General features: G+C 39.3%; 1 protein-coding gene across 10 annotated transcripts in view; it reads right to left on the reverse strand.

Annotated features, from left to right (window-relative positions):
* Positions 1-19,599, reverse strand: part of ATXN1 (ataxin 1) — a 343,223-nt gene that overhangs the window by 198,053 nt on the left and 125,571 nt on the right. For 8 of the 10 annotated variants that reach the window (XM_069008042.1, XM_069008041.1, XM_069008043.1 and 5 more), the window contains one exon: positions 17,964-18,083. The exons of 1 other annotated variant lie outside the window; for it this stretch is intronic. The gene's annotated coding sequence lies outside the window, so the exon portion shown is untranslated. Of the gene's footprint in view, positions 1-3,419; positions 3,498-17,963; positions 18,084-19,599 lie in introns of those variants that run through there. One more of the 10 variants, XM_069008049.1, reaches the window with a different exon arrangement.

Consider the following 19,599-nt stretch of genomic DNA (forward strand, 5'->3'; position numbering starts at 1 on the left):
GGCTCACAGGCAGTCCCCACATCCCTCACTCCTCTTTCAGCCCCAGGCCCCTGCTGCACCACTGGCATGGAGCACCCACAAGCATATGCTCTCAGGATAAACCTGACCCTGCAGCAGCACAGAACAGCAGAAAAAAGCCCACAAGGAGCAGCTGCTGCAGGGACAGATGGGAAAAATTAAAATCTGGTCACCTGCACCCAGGCAGTTGCCCATCTCTGAACAGCACACAGGCCCTAGCTTTCACAGTTTGAGGTTAAAGAGCCCCAGCACTCCCATAATCTACCCCCAGAGCCTCCAAAATGTCCCCCCAGGAAAGACATCTGCCAGGTTTGAATTCCCTACTCCCAAGGGTTCATATGTAACTACACAGCTCTGACCAGAGGCATGAGCAATTTATCTCTCCTTAGCCAAGTGATGCCAGGTGAAATTATCTCTGGATTGAACTGCATGAGGCTCTCTGGTCCTGCCTGCGTCTCTTCCTAGCTGTTCCTCAATTTTTCCAAAAGGCAGGGTAATGAACTGCACTCAAGGGGGCACAGCATTCAGGTAATGGGCTTTGGTACTTCACACATATTAATCAACAGAACAGCAAGAGGGGTAAAAAAAAATTCTGGGTCACAGTCCTGACTATAAGATTTTAAAATCACTAGCTATGAAATTCACACTCCAAATGGCTAAAGATTCATCTTTGAAAGCAAACATTTAATAATTATTTAGAAGAGGAAGGTTGTGGTCAATTACACCTCAGGGTACTTCCAGAAATGACAAGTATTTTAAAATGCAAAATCAGAAATTCTGCAGTATACTGAATTTGAGTATCTACTGAATGTCCTGGCCATACACCATATTGCTAGCAAAATGCAAAATGTTATTTTAAGAGTACCTTTTCCCCCAGTTACACATTAGAATGCACAAAATACAAAAAGCATGTCATATATGGCATGCTTTGGAGCAGTTACCATATGCTCTGTCAATAATCTATGGATTAATAGGGCCCTGATGCACAATAACATGTTGGCCACTCACAGCTCCATGGAGGATTATTCCATTCACCATGACAATTAGCTGACATTTAGGCTTATGTCACAATTTTTCAGTCACATTTTTGTGTTGATCAGCTCAAACATACTACTCTTGGGGTTTAGGGTTTTTTTATTGTTCTTATTTCTTTAAAGGTATGATCCTAATTTCATTAATTTGCACTAACATCAAGGAAGCAGGTTCAGACACTAAATCAGAAGATAAATGTTATCTTAACAATTTACTTCTATGTTCCTTTGAGCAACTATACTATATTTTTTTTTAATTAATTTAACCTATTATTCTATCACTGGCAGTAGAAGTAGCCAATATTCTGGGAAACAGCTGAAGAAATAGAGGAAATATAGGGTATAAAAAAAGTAATTTGTTTCATTATGATTACTCTCATTTTGGGCTGTCTTTCTGGGCAGTTCAAAATCAAGACACTTTTCTACATTTTGGCATGGGGAGCAGACAATAAAATAGATCTATATAATCACCTGCAGCAGCAACTCATCTTGTAACTGGCCAAAGTCTCACAGGTATTTTATTTTCTTGGTTTTTATTTAGAACAGAGGTCTGAATAGTCAGGTGAATAGCTGGCCACAGAATAAAATATCATTTACTAGTTATAGCCTAACCTAAGGTGTAGGAGGTACACCTTCCATCCTGTAGCTCTAGAGGCTCCCATACAATCACCCGCATTTGTGCCTGGGCAAATGACTTTGAAATAAGAACACATTGGAGTGCTTCCAAGACAACATTTTCCATTCCCTCTGTACATGCTGTGAATTCACCTTACAAACAGCACAGCTCTGGAGAGTAAGATCTCCAATGCATTACTATCTTAGTCCAGGTCTCCTTTGTGAAAATGAGATTGTGCCTAACAAATTTAACAACTCACTGGGGCAGGCTAAAATGCCATTGGCATCACCCAGGGGTCAGGAGTCTGCCGGGTTTGTACATGGCAGCAGGGGATTTGCATTTCTTAATGTAAGTGCTGTTGTTCCACCCTTTTTATAGGAATGCCAAGGACTGCCAGGGATCTGTGATTCCCCAACATCCCCGTGCAAAAGGTACCTCAGAGGGGTTGCTCCCATGTAGGTTACACCCACTGAGACACAAAGGCTTTTATCATTCCTGTGAACTGCCCAACATTTCCTCCTGCCTACAGTGGCAACACACAGCTAAAGGGAGCTGCTCACACTTGGCAAAGCAGAATGGTGCCACTTTGGCGTAATAGGTTGCAGCACCTACAACTACAGGTATATAAATACTTCAGAAGGTAAAGTGCACTTTGGTTTTGGTTGGTTGGTTTTTAAATACATACCTGTCCTTATAATTTGTCTGGTAAGCAGTTTTTGCAGAAAGAAGCATTATACAGTGCAAAAGTATGCTAAAATTCCATTTGCATTCTAAAGATAAAAATTTCCATTAATCACATCTGAAAAAAAGAGAGTCTGAAAGCACAAGATATATTTTTGAATGGAAAAAGCGGTCACAGCTACCAAAACACTTTCAGAAAGGAGGCTGACAAACTTTTCCTTCCTGTCCCAAAAAATAGAACTCCTTTAACTAGTTTGCATATAGCTAAACAGCTAAAATCAAACTGGTGCAACCTGTACTACCAGTACAAAGCCAAAAATGTACTCTACATACTCCACTGACAAGGAATTTTGGAAAGCAATGTACCTATCATTACTACCACCAGCTAAGTGACTTACCGAATCATCTACATAACAACAATTGCCAAAAGCCACTAAGAGATTTATCAACAATGGGGCACATCCACACCAGCACTGCAGTGCAGAGAGCGACAGAACAGAAACATTCCTGTTCCTTCAGGGGGCTTAGCTTGGGCTGGCCTCTTCTGCTTGCAAAGTATCACCAGTTTTTCACTAGTCTACATCTTTATTTTGCATCCTCTTTGAGGGATGTTTGTTCCACTGTGAAGGAAAAGAGGACACAGTCCTTGGGCCCCATAATGTAGGTAGGCTGAAACTTACTGTGTACTTGTACATGAAGGGCCGTATTCTCCTGGTCTCACCACACATAACTACAAAAATTGAGCAAGCCATAACACATTCATAGTAAGGGATTGTGCACACACCCATGTGCATACAGATGTGGGAGAGCAAGCTTGCCTGTTAAAAAAAAGGGACTGTCAGCACTGCTTTATGTTTAGAAAAGAAGGGTCTCTCTTCAATAAAGTAACCTGTCACTTTGACAACCTGTTAAAGTTGTCAAATCTCAGCTTTACAGAGGATAACTTACAGTGCATCTCAAGCAAGTTTGAAACTGGCCACCAGTCACATGCCCATTTGTCTTTTCTTGAGCCCACATCCACTCACGTATTTGTAGAAATGAGTCCAAAACACTACGCAGCCCTGTGCTCTTACCCTTTTTTGAAACAGTCTTCATCAAACTGCAAGTGGGGGAGGAAGGGGGAAGACAGAAATGGCAAAGACATCCCTTTGCTTCCAACTTTACCTGCAGAGATATTACCAAAACAGAATATAAAATGTCCAATCCTGAAATGTAATTTTGTCTCAGTTTTCACAAGGCCTTTTCTTCAATGTATAATGAAGGGTTTTAGAGCTTTTCTGTCTTTATCTGATCAAAATGCTATCCCTCCTCCTGCAGCCCTGGCACTCTTTGTGGTGAACTGTTTCAGTATCAATATTAATATTCAAATGTCAAGTTTGTGACACTACATTTCCTGTACTATTTAAAGCATTTAGAACAATTATTATCTATGAAATATGTAACAGTAAATTTTTGCTACCTGCTTACAATTTCAGCAGCCCTATCTGGGACAGAACAGCACTTAGACTAGTCACATGGCATTTTACATAGAAATGTATCATTCAGCTTTTCTAGCAGTACTTCTGCATTTCCCCAAGTTGTCTTTTGTTGCTTCTAGCAAAGATACACATTTAGTCTTTTTCTCGAGTACAACTGAGCCCTGAATATCAATCAAATGTATAGAATTTAGTATTTCAGACTTTCATTCCACATATATTCCCTAACTGATAGGGGCTTTTACATATAAGGAACCCTTGAGCTTTTTGGGGTTTTGGGGGGGGGCGTAATATTTATAGAATAATAATTCTGTCTTTCATCATTTCTACTGCTCTTAAAAAAATTTTTGCCTTTTTTTTTTTTTTTTCCCTGTTTCAGTACTTAGTTGAATCTCTTTCTTTTGCAGTTACCTAGACTGTGGTCACAGATCTTTGGCTATAAGGGTATTTTTATTGTAACACTTAGGTGTCTTTAAAAGCAACATATTTTAGAGCTGCACAGCTGAGAATGCACTGAATTGTCACTCCTTTCTACCAAGGTGCCAGAGTTCTGGAGAAACTTTCATATAATAGCACCAACTTAAAATAATAAATGCATAATAATCCACATACAGAAAGGTGCATGTTAATTAGATACATTCTTTTCCTTGTCAAAGAACAGCTTCAGGAGGAAAGCATAAAAACCACATCAAGCCTTCCCTTAACAGGGAACACTTTAGGCTATAGATCAAAATGAAATATCTCAAATAGCTTAAGGAAAGCTTTATTTTCAGTGTATGGCTTGATGATGCCATAAAGTACTTTGGTACCATTGCACAGGTCAGTTATTTCCTCCATTCTCCCCTCCAAAAGTGGAAGGCAACTACAGAATGTGCATGCTTCCTTCAGTCTTAATTCACTCCAAATTTGAGCTAAAGGGGTCTGATCTTAACACTGCAAAAGTCAACAGGAGGAACGCCAGTGGGAACGGGGCCTGAAACAACATTTCTACAGTAGTCAACAACTCTGAGTTATGTAAATACTTCCTAATATATCAATACTGACTGGTCATCAACATGTCCATTATAATCTTTGTACTTGGAGATGTCTGTATGTTGGATGCTATCCATACTTCTCTCCAGCCAGCCAAAAGGAATTGTTTTTGAGTGATACAAGGCCCTCCCTCTCCTCCAGAGACCTGCAGACAACTAACAGAACCATCATTTTTCACACAAATCAAGAGGATCCTACCATCTTAGGCTGAATTCCAGTTTACCTGCTTTGATACAATGTACTTTTGCAGGGCTATAAAAGGAAGCTTTGGTTTTGTTTCAGGAAATCAAGGGCTACCAGATTTTTCATGTAGTATGTCATCACATCAAATAATCAGGGCTAGAAATGCAACAATTAGGTTTGAACAACAGCTTCTGAATACTGTGCCCTGAAATTCTTCTTCACTTTGTTTATAGTGCATTGAGAATTATAAATCTAGTAATAAACAGCAAAATCTGGTCTACCAAAATAAGGAGCCTGTCACAAATGCTTTTGAAAAAATACCAGGGGTAATACTAGCATCACAAGCAGTATTCTTCCCACTCCTACCAAAAAAACCATCCTTGAATTTGATCTCCTTGCACTCAGAAGAATGGCTGTTTGTATACAGAGCCTCAGCACTATTATAACTGAACTCATTATTTTAAAGTGCTTGAAGCACCTTGAGCAAGACAGAAGACACAGAAAAATTCTCTTGGACAATATGAAATTCATACTGATGTTAATTAATTCACATTCACAACATAAGCTGAAGCTATTCCAAAAAAGCATTATGGTGTATTTTGAGAACAAATACTAGGAGCAATACACAAAACTTGGTTTAGTTTAACCAACCTACCAACACAACTTCATGAATCTTTCTAAAATGAACCCGAGTCATTTTGCTCCTTCCTGCTCCTGGAACGATGCTAATATTAGGCCTACCAAACTGCACTGATCAAGAATCAATTCTAGAAGTAATTATTATTTCTGAAGAAATCAATTATTAAGGGAACTGATTTTTAAGAGCAAGGTGGGTAAAATGTGAGTGCAACTGCTTCATGCATTAGTTGAGAAATTTAGCTGAAGGGCATACATGTTACCCTCAATTTTTACAGTGAAACATGTTTGTTCCTTCTCTTGCCCTTCCAGGACTTCTCTGTATCTACTCACTCATCTTCAAGCCTTCCCTGAACCAGACACCGAATGATGCAAGGTATTTGCAAAGTGGTCCTACCACTGCCCCCCTGAATTTCAACAACTTCAGCACATAAGATATAAACCTGCTGAAGAGAACTTGCTCTGTGACTGCAGAGCACTCTGGTCTGCAGAACCTGGGCCAGAAACACCTTGATGGACACCAGTAACACAGCACTAACCAGGTGAGGTGAGGTGAACACTGTGTGGAGGCTTACAGCACGCTCTTTCTTCACAACCGAGGTGTTTCAGTGGTTTTTTCTAAGGTGCAAACACGCAGAGTTTATACATTTATGTTGACAGGTTAGCAGCTTTGCTCTCAGTAGTAACCACAATTTCTTTTGAAGTTTTTAGCTGAAGCTAAGAGATGACCCAGGTCAGTATTCACACATCACACACCACAGCTTTTCTCAAACACAAGAAGAAAAACCCAGCAACAAAAAGCCCAGCTACAGAGTAAACACCACTTACACACACCACAAAAGCTCTTATTTTCCATGCCCATCCAAGACCACAGATTGTCCTAAGACTGAACACTGGCTCTCCACAAAGGACCTCTGGGCCCATCCGAGTGTCTCAGCTCCCTGCCAACCTGCCGGCTCCCAACAACAGGGCACTTGCACATAACAGAACTGCCCTCAGCCAGCTACAGCAATGCACTTAGCATCCAGACAGTGGCTTCTTTTCATTCCATACCTTCTTGTACAGGCCTTTGTAAAATACACACACAAAAACTTTACTAGTATGGAGGGAAATCAGTGGCTACAATTGCAAAGCGCCGTGTTGCTAGCCAGAGATGAAGAACACGCAATCCGATGCTGAAAGACTGCCAGCAAGGAGGAGTCCCAGCTTAAGGCCTCAAAAGCGCTTGGAAAGCTGTTGCCTGGCTGATTACGTCCCCATGAAAGGGTAAGGCTCCAGAGCAGTGTGCACAGCAGATTAGAGCAGGGCTCCCAGCAGCGCCAGCAGGAGCTGCAGAGCTGAGCCGACACACGTACTCTGCAAGTGCACCCTGGTGTGTACTCACACGGCAACGCGTCTCCAAGGGCCACTGCCCTGAAAATAATAGCCATGAGCAGTAAGACTGCAGTCCCCGGGCAGCCACCATGAATACATGCTCAACTCCCTCTGAAATGAACTGGTCCTTAAGAAAATTTAAACACCAAGTGAAGGATGTAGTAAAACTCCAATTAAAAAAAATAGTAAGGGCAGTGTCTCTGAAAAAAGGGACAATTTGGCATTTGCAGTGTGTACAAGATGTCTTCATACACTTTCCTGATTCCTTGCCAGTAACTATTCAAAAAAGACCACTTAACAAGCAAACAGGTCTTCAGCACAACAAATAATAAAAAAGAGAGCAAAGCTTGTGCTATTTAAATATCATGAAACATTCTGCTAATCATGCACAGATGGAAGTACAGACGCTTCTGCCAGACGCCTTGTTCAGAAACTTTGCTCTATTTTTAATTATTTGATGCATAGAGGACCTGTTTGCTGATTAAAAGGGCACTGCCTTTAAAAGTACTCCATCAATATGGAGTCTAGCCTTGTTTTTAACAGAGGACTTTAAAAGTAGTAACTCACACCTCCAAGCTCCCTGCACCAGTTTTTATAATCTTATAACCATGTGGTTGGGGGGTTTTTTCAGATGTTTCTCTCACCTCGAAAAACTGCCTACATACAGGAAAAGTGAAATTAACTATACTCAAGCTATTGTTAAATTCACTGAGTAAATCAATATGGAAAATGTGTATTTTCCTCTAATATCCCTTAGTCTGTATCTTTTTGTTGTTACTTATAACAAGAAGGGTTCTCAATTTCCAGCTAGGAATTATTTTTGATGGTTTTCTGTTTAGTCAAAAGCCTCCTTTTTGAGAAAACATACCAACTCCAGAATTACCAACCAAAATACTTATTAAATTGTTTGGGTTTTTTTAAATCTACCACAACCACAATTATCATTCCAATAGTCAGTTCTTGGCAAAAGCATGCTGATACACAAAAAAAAAAATTAAAAAACCCTCTTACATATTTCCACTTCACACCTTAAGTGAACTTCACTCATTTGGTGGGTGCTTCATTCCTGTACTTCGCCATAGCAGTCCAGGAATTTTTCCCTCGCTGAAGAACCTTACTCAAAATGCATACTATGTCAAATTTATTTTCTTCTTCTGAATGAAGTGCTTTTCAAAAATTCTTTTTTGGTTTAAGCTACATTTCGCAACCTATTACTACAGAACTTTATCACTGGAGCAGAGTCATGGTATGAGAAGAAGTGATGATAAAGAAGCCCAAAGAAAAATGCCCAAGCTGCTACTTTTGTCCCATCAGTATGACACGTGAAAATGGTACTGTATTTTTTTAAATTTACATTAACAATTTGAATTACTGCTATTAATACAGTAAAAGAATCCTTTGATTAGAAGATCACACAATATGATAATAAAATAATAGTGACTCCATTATTTTATGAGCAAATGACCCAAAGAGTATGGCTCCTAGTTCATGCTCAGGTACAGAGAAAATAACTGAATGAGTTTTGGGTTTGTGGCCTTTCATTGTTTTTGTATTTTTAAAAATGCCAGCATGTAACATTTTACAAACAAATATATGCTACTAATTTGTTAGAGATCAGCTGACAAGCCTAAAAAGCAAGATGTCTGCTGAAGAGACACTGCAGCTGGAAGCCAGGGAAGACTGGCAGGAGCACACGGACTGAAAATCCAATGTTCAGTGAGGGAAACAGGTACCCACAGAGAAGCTTCAGAGAAGAAATAATGGTCTTTTCCCATGTCTAGAAGCGGAAGGCTGCATGGAGTGAAAGGCTTGTCCAGGCAGATCATTGGGGTTGCAAAGCTCAGAATCCAGCTATGACTAGCTAGGAAGGAAGAGAGGTAGATGAAACAACATTCAAATTTGCATTTCTGCAGAAAACTACTGAGGTATTGAAACACTCTAAGCAGAAATGCATTTGAGACACATAGAAGCATACACACAATTCAAACGAAAGAAAGGATCTACACAAAATCTAAGTACCGTGCAGGTAACAAAGCCAGTGAGGGAGCTGTGTACAAGTAGGTCAGATACGCAGCAGCAAGAACTGCTGAGCACAGGAGAATCTTGGTAGAGAAGGCAGTGAGGAGAAAAACTAATTGGCCAGCAACAAGAGAAAGAAGTCTGGAAATAGTTAAAACAGGACAGAATGATAAAAAGGCAAAACACTGCTTGGGCTATGTAAAGAAAGATTAGTCTTATTCACGAACACATCCACCTGAAGCATGGGAAGGAAAGAAGACTGATGACATTTGACTGAGGAACAACTTTCACTCCCTCTCCACTTGAAGGAAAAGCCAAGTGACTGCTCTACTCCCATCAAACACAGTATCTGATCAGCAGTGCTGCCCTATCTTTGACAGCTCTGAGCCCAGAGGGCCTAGACACACCCCAAAGGCCCCAGACTCTATCACACCACATTTACACCCACATGGCTCCATTGAAACCACCCAAGTAAGTAACAGAAGTGGGAACCTGACCCCTTATTTCACCATAGCCTTTGGCTGAGCACCCCGGTGCAATGTGCAACACACACACTTCATGTTAAATAAGAAGAGCAGCATAAAACTACTGGTTGCTGCAGCCTGGGTTGCACAGCACTACTGGTTTCATAAAGATACTCTGGCTGAGCTGTATAAACAGCACCAAACACTGCAGCCAGCCAGCTGACAGCTCAGATGAACGCACTTCATAGCAGAGCTGCACACACAGCAGAAGTGTGTCTTAGTTTGCATTTCTCCCATTCCATACAGCCAACATGACATTCACCAAGACTGACTCCTTAGGTAACAGGGGTGCACTTGATTGCTGATGTTTAATGTATTTCAGATGGTTGCCTTCTACCCACCTCAATTTTCCTTAGGGCTCTTTCTCACTGTACACTGACAGATAACAACATCTGGATAGTAGCCTCATGTAACAAATGTCATGCTTTCACTCAGGAATTACTTTAATTTGCTCAGTCAGTACACACCATATTCCCTCTGAATATCCTACTGAGGTGCAATCAAAATAAACCAGTGGTGACAAACAAATGGCAGGATGCACATGTGCTGGTTTGCGTCACTCTCACACCTGAAGACCATAAACCAAGAATGAGTTATTCTGTCATCTTGTGCAAATACGGAACAAAATGCAGACTTTTACTCCTTCAGTCCTTCCAGTATTGCAGTATCACACCTGTTTTATGACACTATCTAATGCATTTGTGAGCTATCCAAACATACATATAGTACAATTTTAAACTATAGATTATTGGTCTGTGAGCTCCACCATCATCCTCTTTCCCTGTAAAATAAGACACAGATGTGTTACATATACTGACATGGCACTTACCTCCCCCAGTTTAATTAATCAACTGTCAGGTTCAAAAAGGAAATCACAAGTGATTTCCAAGGCTGTCATTAACAACAAAAATATCAGGCCAGATCACAGCAGAGATCCAAGAAAGCTTAGCAAGAGTGGCAAGAAGGAAACATGAAACTCAACCCTGATTCAAAGAGAAGGCAGACAAGTCCTAAGCAGAGAGTTGCAGCAGCTTCTCAGTTCTGTAAACAAGAAGCTGCAAACACAAATTGTTTGACCAGATCAACCAGGTCATCCTTGGCTAGTCCATCAGCAAGTATTACTCACAGAAGAGTGATGCTAACAGGGTAGATGGCGGGAAAAGAGCAAAGAGGATCCAGAGGAAAGAAACACAGTATCCAGGAATGCATCAGTTTCTCATTTGTAATAAATTAGACGATGGAAGGTACCATTTCTTTTGGGTGCCAGGGAGAGAACAGCAGTGGTCAAGAGAGAAATCTCCACTGTACGTTAGTGAGTTCAGTTTTCTTTGTTTTCAGCCAGAGTCCAATCTTAATACATTAGCATGTAATTAAAATCTTGTGTTAACTGAAGATCACGTTCACAATATTCATATGTTGATGTTTTACTTGCATAACTATTGATAGAAAAATAGTATTGGTGTGCATCAGTGTGTCTGGGGCCAAACACTTTAAAGTTCAATCTCAGACACCTCTGAAGCAGGCAGATAAAGATCTGTCTAAATCAACATCAAATAACTCTTTGGCTGCCTCTGGAAAAATAAATATGATACCATGGGTCAGGATGCAGGTTCCTTCTCAACAGCTGTAATGGTTTGTAGAAGGACTTGTCAAGGGGTAAGTCCTCTCAGTGTAAGCAAACTTTTCATATCACAGGTGGGGCACCCTAAGAAAGTCATATTTCTTTTCTGATCCTTACAGAGGATTCCTATTTTCGGCAATGCCTATATAGCACTACCTGAGACACCCTGAGTCATTATAAACTTAAATAGGATAAAAAATAGGTTTTAAAAAATCGAAATATGATTCAATGACCTTTTGTGAGGTTTTGACTCCTTGTGTTATTATGCTATTTAAAATGCCTATTCATTGCATTTTATAAAATCTCAAATTATATTTGTTTTTTCTTCTTTATCTTTGCTTCTAAAACATGACATATTCTTAAAAAATAAATCCAAAAAGGAAAATAGGACTTATTTTTGTATTAAATTTTTAAGGAATAATCTCCCAAGCTACTTTCTGTCTGTATATTTGCTGTAATTGTGTTCATATTTGAATTCTGTACTTCAAACCACCTTTGATCAACTTGATTAATATTCCTTTCAAAAGATTTTATAGCTGGTGTACTTCACGAACACAAAGTAGATTAATCTGTTCTGAATTGTATGTTTCATAAAATTACTGTTCCTCTGATTAATTTTACAAAAACACGTGTAACTATGAGGTTTTCTCATTGATAAAACAATCCTGTTACACAGCTTCCAGTACTGGGCAAGAGATAGCATTGTGAATATCTAATAAATCAGCAAACCTGATGATGTAACATCATGTGAGCTAATACACAAAATACTGTACTTTTTATTCCAGTAAAGGAAAATATAGCCCAATTCTAAGCTTATAGCACTGGCTCAGCTACAATGGAAATCTTCAGGTATCAGTATCAGTGGAATAATGCCACCATCTAGTCTAAAGTGACTGTAGGTGATTCACAAACCTTTCTCTACTGAAACCAGTAAAAAAATTTTATTCGGTTTAATTTCAGAGACAGTGAGACTTAACAGGACCCATCTGACTCCTGATCTGCAAGAGAGACTCACTTTGACCTTACCATGACTGCCATGAGCAGGCTGATGTCGTTTCACCTCATAAATTCCCTCTCCTGGTGCTGTAGCTAAGCACTGCTGAACTTAGGTACCCCTCTAGAAACACTGCGATGCTGTAATTAGCAGTGAGACTTGCAATGCATTCCCCAGCCAGGAACAAGGGTTGCTGTGGCCACTAGAGTAAAAGAATGTGAAAAGGGAGTGGAGAAGAATGAGTAAGACAGGTAACAGCAAAGAAAACACAGTAAAAACTTACTAAAGTATCTCCTATTAAAAGAGCACAACAACCACCAGGAATCAGCTGAACTGTCAAATAGGTATTACAATAAACAGTGGGTTTTTAAAAAAAAAAAATCGATTGAATTGATTATTTCAGTGGAGAGGAACAATGATATATAGAAGGTATATCTCTGACACAAGCTCCTGCGCATCTAAATTACATTAGGTTTCATGTTTGGGGTTTTTTTGAGAAATTATGTATTTAACATTCTGCTTGCAGTGCAACAGTAATCTAAACCCTTCTTTTATTTTTTGGCAAATGCTGTGCATCACTCACATTCAGCTTTTCGTTAACTGTGAACTGTTCATGTATCTTAGTGTGGTTTCAATGCTCCTATGGCAAGGCTAAACAGCATTTCAAAAACAATTATATCCCCAGGCCCACGCTGTAGTTTCTGAAGCACAGATTAAGCACGGTATTCTGCTCAACAAGCTCATCACTGTTAAGTAACTCATCAGAAAATAAAGAGGGAATTATCAAATGGGAATTGCCAAGTAATTAGTTCTCTGAAGCAGATGACATACAACTGTTAAAGGGAGGGGCTTCCCTGCTAGTCATATGTCAAAGTAGAGCCTACTAATCTGTAAATAAAATTTCAGTACATATGATTAGTGCAATGGGTTTTTAACTGCTAGTGGTACATGCAGAATAAAGTTACAACTTCTTCTACCATAATAACCTACTGGGATTTTTTTTCCCTTAAATATATTGAATTTTCAAACCAGTCTGGATCTACTTGCTGTCAGACTACCTTGAGAAAGCTCTGAATACAGCACAGTACCAAGCAGCAAATATGTTCAGGAGCTACAGAAGAGGCGAAATACATTTACTATTATATACATTTGAAAATATCACTTTCCAGTCAGCTGCTACCTATGCCACTGAAAAGGAACCACACCAATGAGAAAATATTCAGTAGCACAAAAATTCTGAGCACCGTAAAGGAGGATTAAGCCTGCTTTTCATAATTATCCTTTACCATTAAAAGCCTGACTTTCTTTCAAGTAGCTGGCCTCACAGAAATGTTAGCTGTACAAAACTACAAAGGCCTTCACACGTGGGGACCTGACAAACAATAATGTGGTAACAGTCACAACCACACTTCAATACAAGTGAGAAAGACTTTGACATTTGTACTTTTTATAGAGCAAGGAGTAACTCAATAAATGCTAAAGTCAGGTTTACAGCTAGTTCCAAAATAAGTAACTGATGAGAAAATAAAGAGGCAATTATCAAATTTGGGGTTTGCCTCTATCACAGTGTCCCACCATGAGAAACCCCTCAGCCAACACATTTAAATACAGATGCTGCCACCTGGGCTAACTTCAAACCAAAATTATACCCCTGGTAATGAGGGCTAACTTTCTTTCAAAAGCACAGCCCTGGTTTCAAGGCAAAGCAAACCTCACCTGCACACCCCTGCCCAACACACACAGCCAAAGGAGAGGGCAGCAGGAGGGTACACACAGATGCTCAGGCTTGCACACAACTGCACATCACATCCAGGCATCTCACCACTTCTCAGCCTCCAGCACATGGAAGTTCTCCATCTACTCATACTCAAACTAACATCCAAAAGCCCACACTTTTAAAGGAATGCTAACAAGTTGCAGTGCGTGGGACACCAGGTCTCATTCCATTAGCAGATACACCTTTTAAAAACACCAAGTTGGAAGGTGAATCAAACCTCAGATAGCGCCTTATATCACATAATGAATGTCAGCCTTGTGTTTTTATGTAGGCATACCGCTACACTCAACTCCATTTACACTTCAGACCGTGTTATGAAACTTTCTAGCAGAAAGACAGCAGATCTTCAGCATCCGCTGGAGGAACAACAGAGCAAAAACATGAAAGGTTATGGCTGAGGTGAGGGGACCACAAAGCCTCATTTTTAAGACATATGTCAGCACTCACATCATATAATTTAATTTACCTTTTAGTTGCTCATACATAAACAATTCCAAAAATTAAAATTATTCCTAATTACTATCCAATTATACCTAGTTCACAGCTCCATTTCACTTGTGCTGTTAACACATTAGAAGTCTCCATTGCCTACCTTCTTTTAGCCCTGCAGCTATTGTAGACCTTCATACATGAGGGAAGAAATAAAACCAGCTACGATAAAAGGACACTGATATGACAGCCAAAAACCTACCACTGCAAACAGTAATACAGAGACAGATTAGTTATTTTTATGTTCACTATTAAGTATTTTAAAAGGGCAGACTTTTGCCTGTTTACAGAGAGCAGTAGCCAGAAGTCTGCATAAACCAGAAATTATTTCTTACGTAAAAGATAAGCTATATCAGGTAGTATACAGACATACTTACTGAAAATTCAGCCAAAAAAAATTTCTTACAAATGGGCTGCAGCTGTAAATTCATCCCAGTACTATAATATGATTAATAAATATCAAGTGATTCAACAGCGGAAAATATTAAAAAGAACTCTTTAATTGTTAAAATGTCCAGTATCTCATGCAAAATCCTCTCAAGACAACTGTATAAAAGAAAGCATTGAGTCATTTGCCTACGTGGAAGGAGGCAGTGCACGCTCTGAACAAATAACAATAACTCTATGTTTTGGAGAGCAAGCTAAAATTAACAAGGAAGGAAGGAAGGAAGGAAGGAAGGAAGGAAGGAAGGAAGGAAGGAAGGAAGGAAGGAAGGAAGGAAGGAAGGAAGGAAGGAAGGAAGGAAGGAAGGAAGGAAGGAAGGAAGGAAGGAAGGAAGGAAGGAAGGAAGGAAGGAAGGAAGGAAGGAAGGAAGGAAGGAAGGAAGGAAGGAAGGAAGGAAGGAAGGAAAGAAAGAAGGAAAGAAAGAAGGAAAGAAGGAAAGAAGGAAAGAAAGAAGGAAAGAAAGAAGGAAAGAAAGAAGGAAAGAAAGAAGGAAAGAAAGAAGGAACGAAAGAAGGAACGAAAGAAGGAACGAAAGAAAGAAAGAAAGAAAGAAAGAAAGAAAGAAAGAAAGAAAGAAAGAAGGAAAGAAGGAAAGAAGGAACGAAAGAAAGAAAGAAGGAACGAACGAAAGAAAGAAAGAAAGAAAGAAAGAAAGAAAGAAAGAAAGAAAGAAAGAAAGAAAAGCTGTATCTATTTATTTATTTTCATTTTAGTTTTACTAATACTGATGTTCTTATCCAGGTGAGATGCTTAGCAGGCTCTGCAGAAAATGCTGCTTGAATTGGAAGGGTAAGCACCTGGAGAGCTGACACACAGAGATGTCACCCACTGAAGCCACCCAATTCCTCACACAAGTGAAGGTATGAATGCACATGTAGGGACATTAGGCCTCAAGCACAGTTTCTGAGATCCATTTTGGATGCCTTCAAACGTGTCCCATGTTCCGTCCCCTCTGACAGACTCCAGGGTCATAACCCAGGTCTGCCTAAAATGGAGCAGGGCTGTTGCCAACTTCACCCCAAAACAAATGCAAAAGCCAGAAAGACGATGAGTGTGAGTATGAAGTGCTCTGTCTGTGGCTGCTCCCTGCACAGTGCCAGGTCATGTTTCTTTCATGTGTTACTACTGTGAGCTCCTGTCTGTTTCCTCCAGTGACAGAGAAAATTTGTAAGCAGGCAGTGTCTAGCCCAATAACTTTTATTTTAACTTATTTAGTTATACAGTGGGCCTGATTTTGATTGTTCCATAGAGAAAATGAGAACTAACTAATGAGACCAACAGAGGTACCCCCAACTCAGTGGCTAAAATGTCCAACAACAAGAAGTTAAACCAAATCTAACCTAATCTAAGGTCCACAAATACAATACTATACTTCAAGCTGAACTGGTATAGAAAAAACAGCATTTTAGTACTATATTCCTGTCATGCCTCTGCACCAGACTTAACTAGGTTACATTTTTTTATCCAGTGTTTGCTTAACATCGAATATATTCTCTCTCACGTAATTGCAGAAAATACCAGATGCTAAAATATCCAAGGTGACTTAGCAATACATTGTGGGCAACACAATCTGATTATTCATAGGATTTGACCAATGCCCTATAAACAATTACTTCTTCTAATTAAGAGATATAAGCTTTTCCAGCAGTAATCACTTCTTCAAATAAACACATTTTCATACAACCCAAGCTAATCATGAAAAAAATTAAGTGCTTTCTGAAAATGATAGTGTCATAGCAAAAAAATTCCTTCTATTCAATGTCCCAAGCCAATAGCTGCTACCAAGTCAGTTTTCTTCCAAAACGGAAAGCCAAAGTGTATCAGCGCATGGGCACTTTGTGTGGTTTTTCACTCTCAAGAAACTCTTACTGCTCTGAAGTTACAGTGGTTACCATCCACCCCCACCATTCAAGCTCATTTGGAGACTGTAACAGGCATGTCCTTGCATGTAACTACTTGCCTGGGCAACTTCCCTCTAAAACACAGCACCCTTCCCCACAGCCACAAAAAAATGCAAATGATGTGCTGCATACTTTTCTATGACACGCTGTATACATTAAAAAGTTATTCTGCAATGGAGACTTTCTGATCAACCCTGCATAAATAAGAACACTACTGTAATTAAGCTTTCTGATTGTAAATTTAAAAAAGAAACCAACCATTTGATTTTCTGCAAGCAATCATTATATTTCATTTTCTTTTATTTAAAGACACATGCAATTTTATTATGACCCTTTATCTTCTTTTTTTAAAGCATTAGCAGTATTGCCAATCCCAAGCACTTAAAAATCATAGAACAGGTCCAAGAAAACAGGCTGGCTTAATGACAATCAGATTAAAGAAATAAAATTTAAATTTATGTTCTTTTTATGGGCAGTATGATTGTTGAGTCTTGGGACTTGTTCTTTTCAAGTTATTTTCCCCAACCATATGGGGAGGAGAGAGAGAGGAAATGGACAGCAGCAGACTGATACACGTGCACTTTTACATCTTGTCTGGCCACAGCATTTCAGGGAGGAAAATCAGAAGAACAGAAAGTATTCTTCAAAACAGTGCAAAAGACACACAGTAGTGACTAATTATCCTGAGAACTATTCTAATGCCATACAAAGTTTAATGTGCAGAAGAAACTCGAGAGGGTGGAAAAGCCAAGCCAGCAGCAAGCAAAAAGTATCCTGAAAATGTTCATAGAAGTGAAGGAAGGGTTTATACAATTTTACACATGGCATTTTGTAACAAAAATCAACGTCTGCGAACTTTTCCATTCATACTAACATATTCCAGTAACTGAATATACTCTGACCTCAGGTGAGCGTAAAACCACTCATGTGGAACACACTTGTTCTCTAAGTCACCAAACTGAGTCACCAGAGTTAAAGGAATTTTTCTGAGCAGAGTTTCTCAAGGACCTCTACTGCCAGGCAAGGGAAGTACAAAGCTATCACGGGTAGGTAATCACACAGACACCGGGAAGGTGTCCACTTTGCTTAAAGCCTGGAGCAGACAGTATACACTTGCTGAAGGAAATAAAAAGCATTGCATTCTCACCTTATTGGCAGTGCGTAACTGTATGGTGAAGACAAAAATGACGGTGGTCACTGTCCTATGGGGTCAAGAATAAATTCACAGCTTGTATTGCTTGCCCATCTGGCTTGGCCTGCAATGTGACTGTTGGTTCAGGTGTTGAGGAGATGGAAACCAAAATAAAGAGAAAAAAAACACAGTTAAGAGTCAAACCATTTACAACACACTAAGACATCCCAATGAAGACTGAGAGAGGCTGCTTTTACTATTACTCAAGCGCAAATAAACTATAGATTTAATCCCGTAGACAGAGCTCATACAGTGGAGAGCAGAGCCCATTTATTCAGTGTTCTTTTCCTAAATGTGATCTTAATGAAGTGAAGAATCATAAGTGAGTGGAGATGACTGTCTTCACTGTCAACAGAACATATTTTATTTGAGAAGCAGTAGCATCCTGAAAATATAGTGCAGCAACTACTACTACTAGGTGAAAAAAATTCACCTATTGGAATGTGACTTTACCTTGTACACTATTTTGTTGCTAAAGGTGGCATGCTACAGTCAATGCCTACTACAGTAAATTCCCAAATAATATAAACAAAGAAAAACACTACCAATGTGTTTTTTTTTATTATTTCTGTAGTTTTTCTCAGCAAAATCATGACGAGCCAGCACTGAACTTCTGCTGACATCACCTATTAAACAAAATACGTTTGGGTTTTTCACTTGGAATCTCACCAAATATTTTTATCACTCTTGGTACAATAAAAGGATTTAGTGGGACCATTTCTCCCTCATTGAGAATAATTTCTGTTGTTTCAGTTTATGAGCATACTTACTTGTTCCTATTTAGGCAAGGATTTACACGCATACTTAACTCTAGATAGATTCTTTAATCAATTCTCATTCAGCAAAACCCTCACTGGGACACATACTAAAGTAACTTTGCAGACTGGGACCAATGCACACATACAGATTTGCATGTGTTGTACAACCACTTCAGACTACAGCTTTGAGAGGAAAAAAAAAAAAGCCATGAAGCATTACATTCTCAATGCATGCACTGAGATCAAAAAGGAGTTATGGTCATGGATCTAGTTTTTGTCTTTTTGCAAAAATCAGGAATCTACAAAGTTTCTTACGTTTTAAAATGTTAGTCATGCACCACCTCAGCCAAAAACATGTAAAAATCTTCAACTTTCTCATATAAGGAATGTGAACCACTGAATAAGACTTCAAAATACAGTGCCTTCATCCAAATACCTATTTATTTATTTATCACACTTAGAGTCTTGCTTAAAAGTAAAATGAAAGGATAAGGTGAGGATTTTCAGTTTGCAAAACTTAGGCTATTGAAGTCACTGGAGTATAGCTAGTCGGTTCTTCTTTGCAATGAAATATTTACCTGTGCCAAGCCTGCCATATTTCTGTTTCTTGTTCTAATTATATCTTTATCTGTTAATGCAGAGTTGGTTACAGCAGTCTCAGAAGAGACCTACAACTAAATCTGTTATCTGCACTCTCTGAATTGTACACAGCATACCCGTACAGCTCTCCAGAACAGCCAAATCACTCACAACCTGTGTGGTTATAGCTGAGGCTGTCACACAGCCCAACTTCTCTCAAGCATCACCAGCGTCAGCTGCCTCACACGCTGGAG

Source organism: Aphelocoma coerulescens, chromosome 2 (assembly GCF_041296385.1).
Source record: "Aphelocoma coerulescens isolate FSJ_1873_10779 chromosome 2, UR_Acoe_1.0, whole genome shotgun sequence".
Taxonomy (NCBI): domain Eukaryota; kingdom Metazoa; phylum Chordata; class Aves; order Passeriformes; family Corvidae; genus Aphelocoma; species Aphelocoma coerulescens.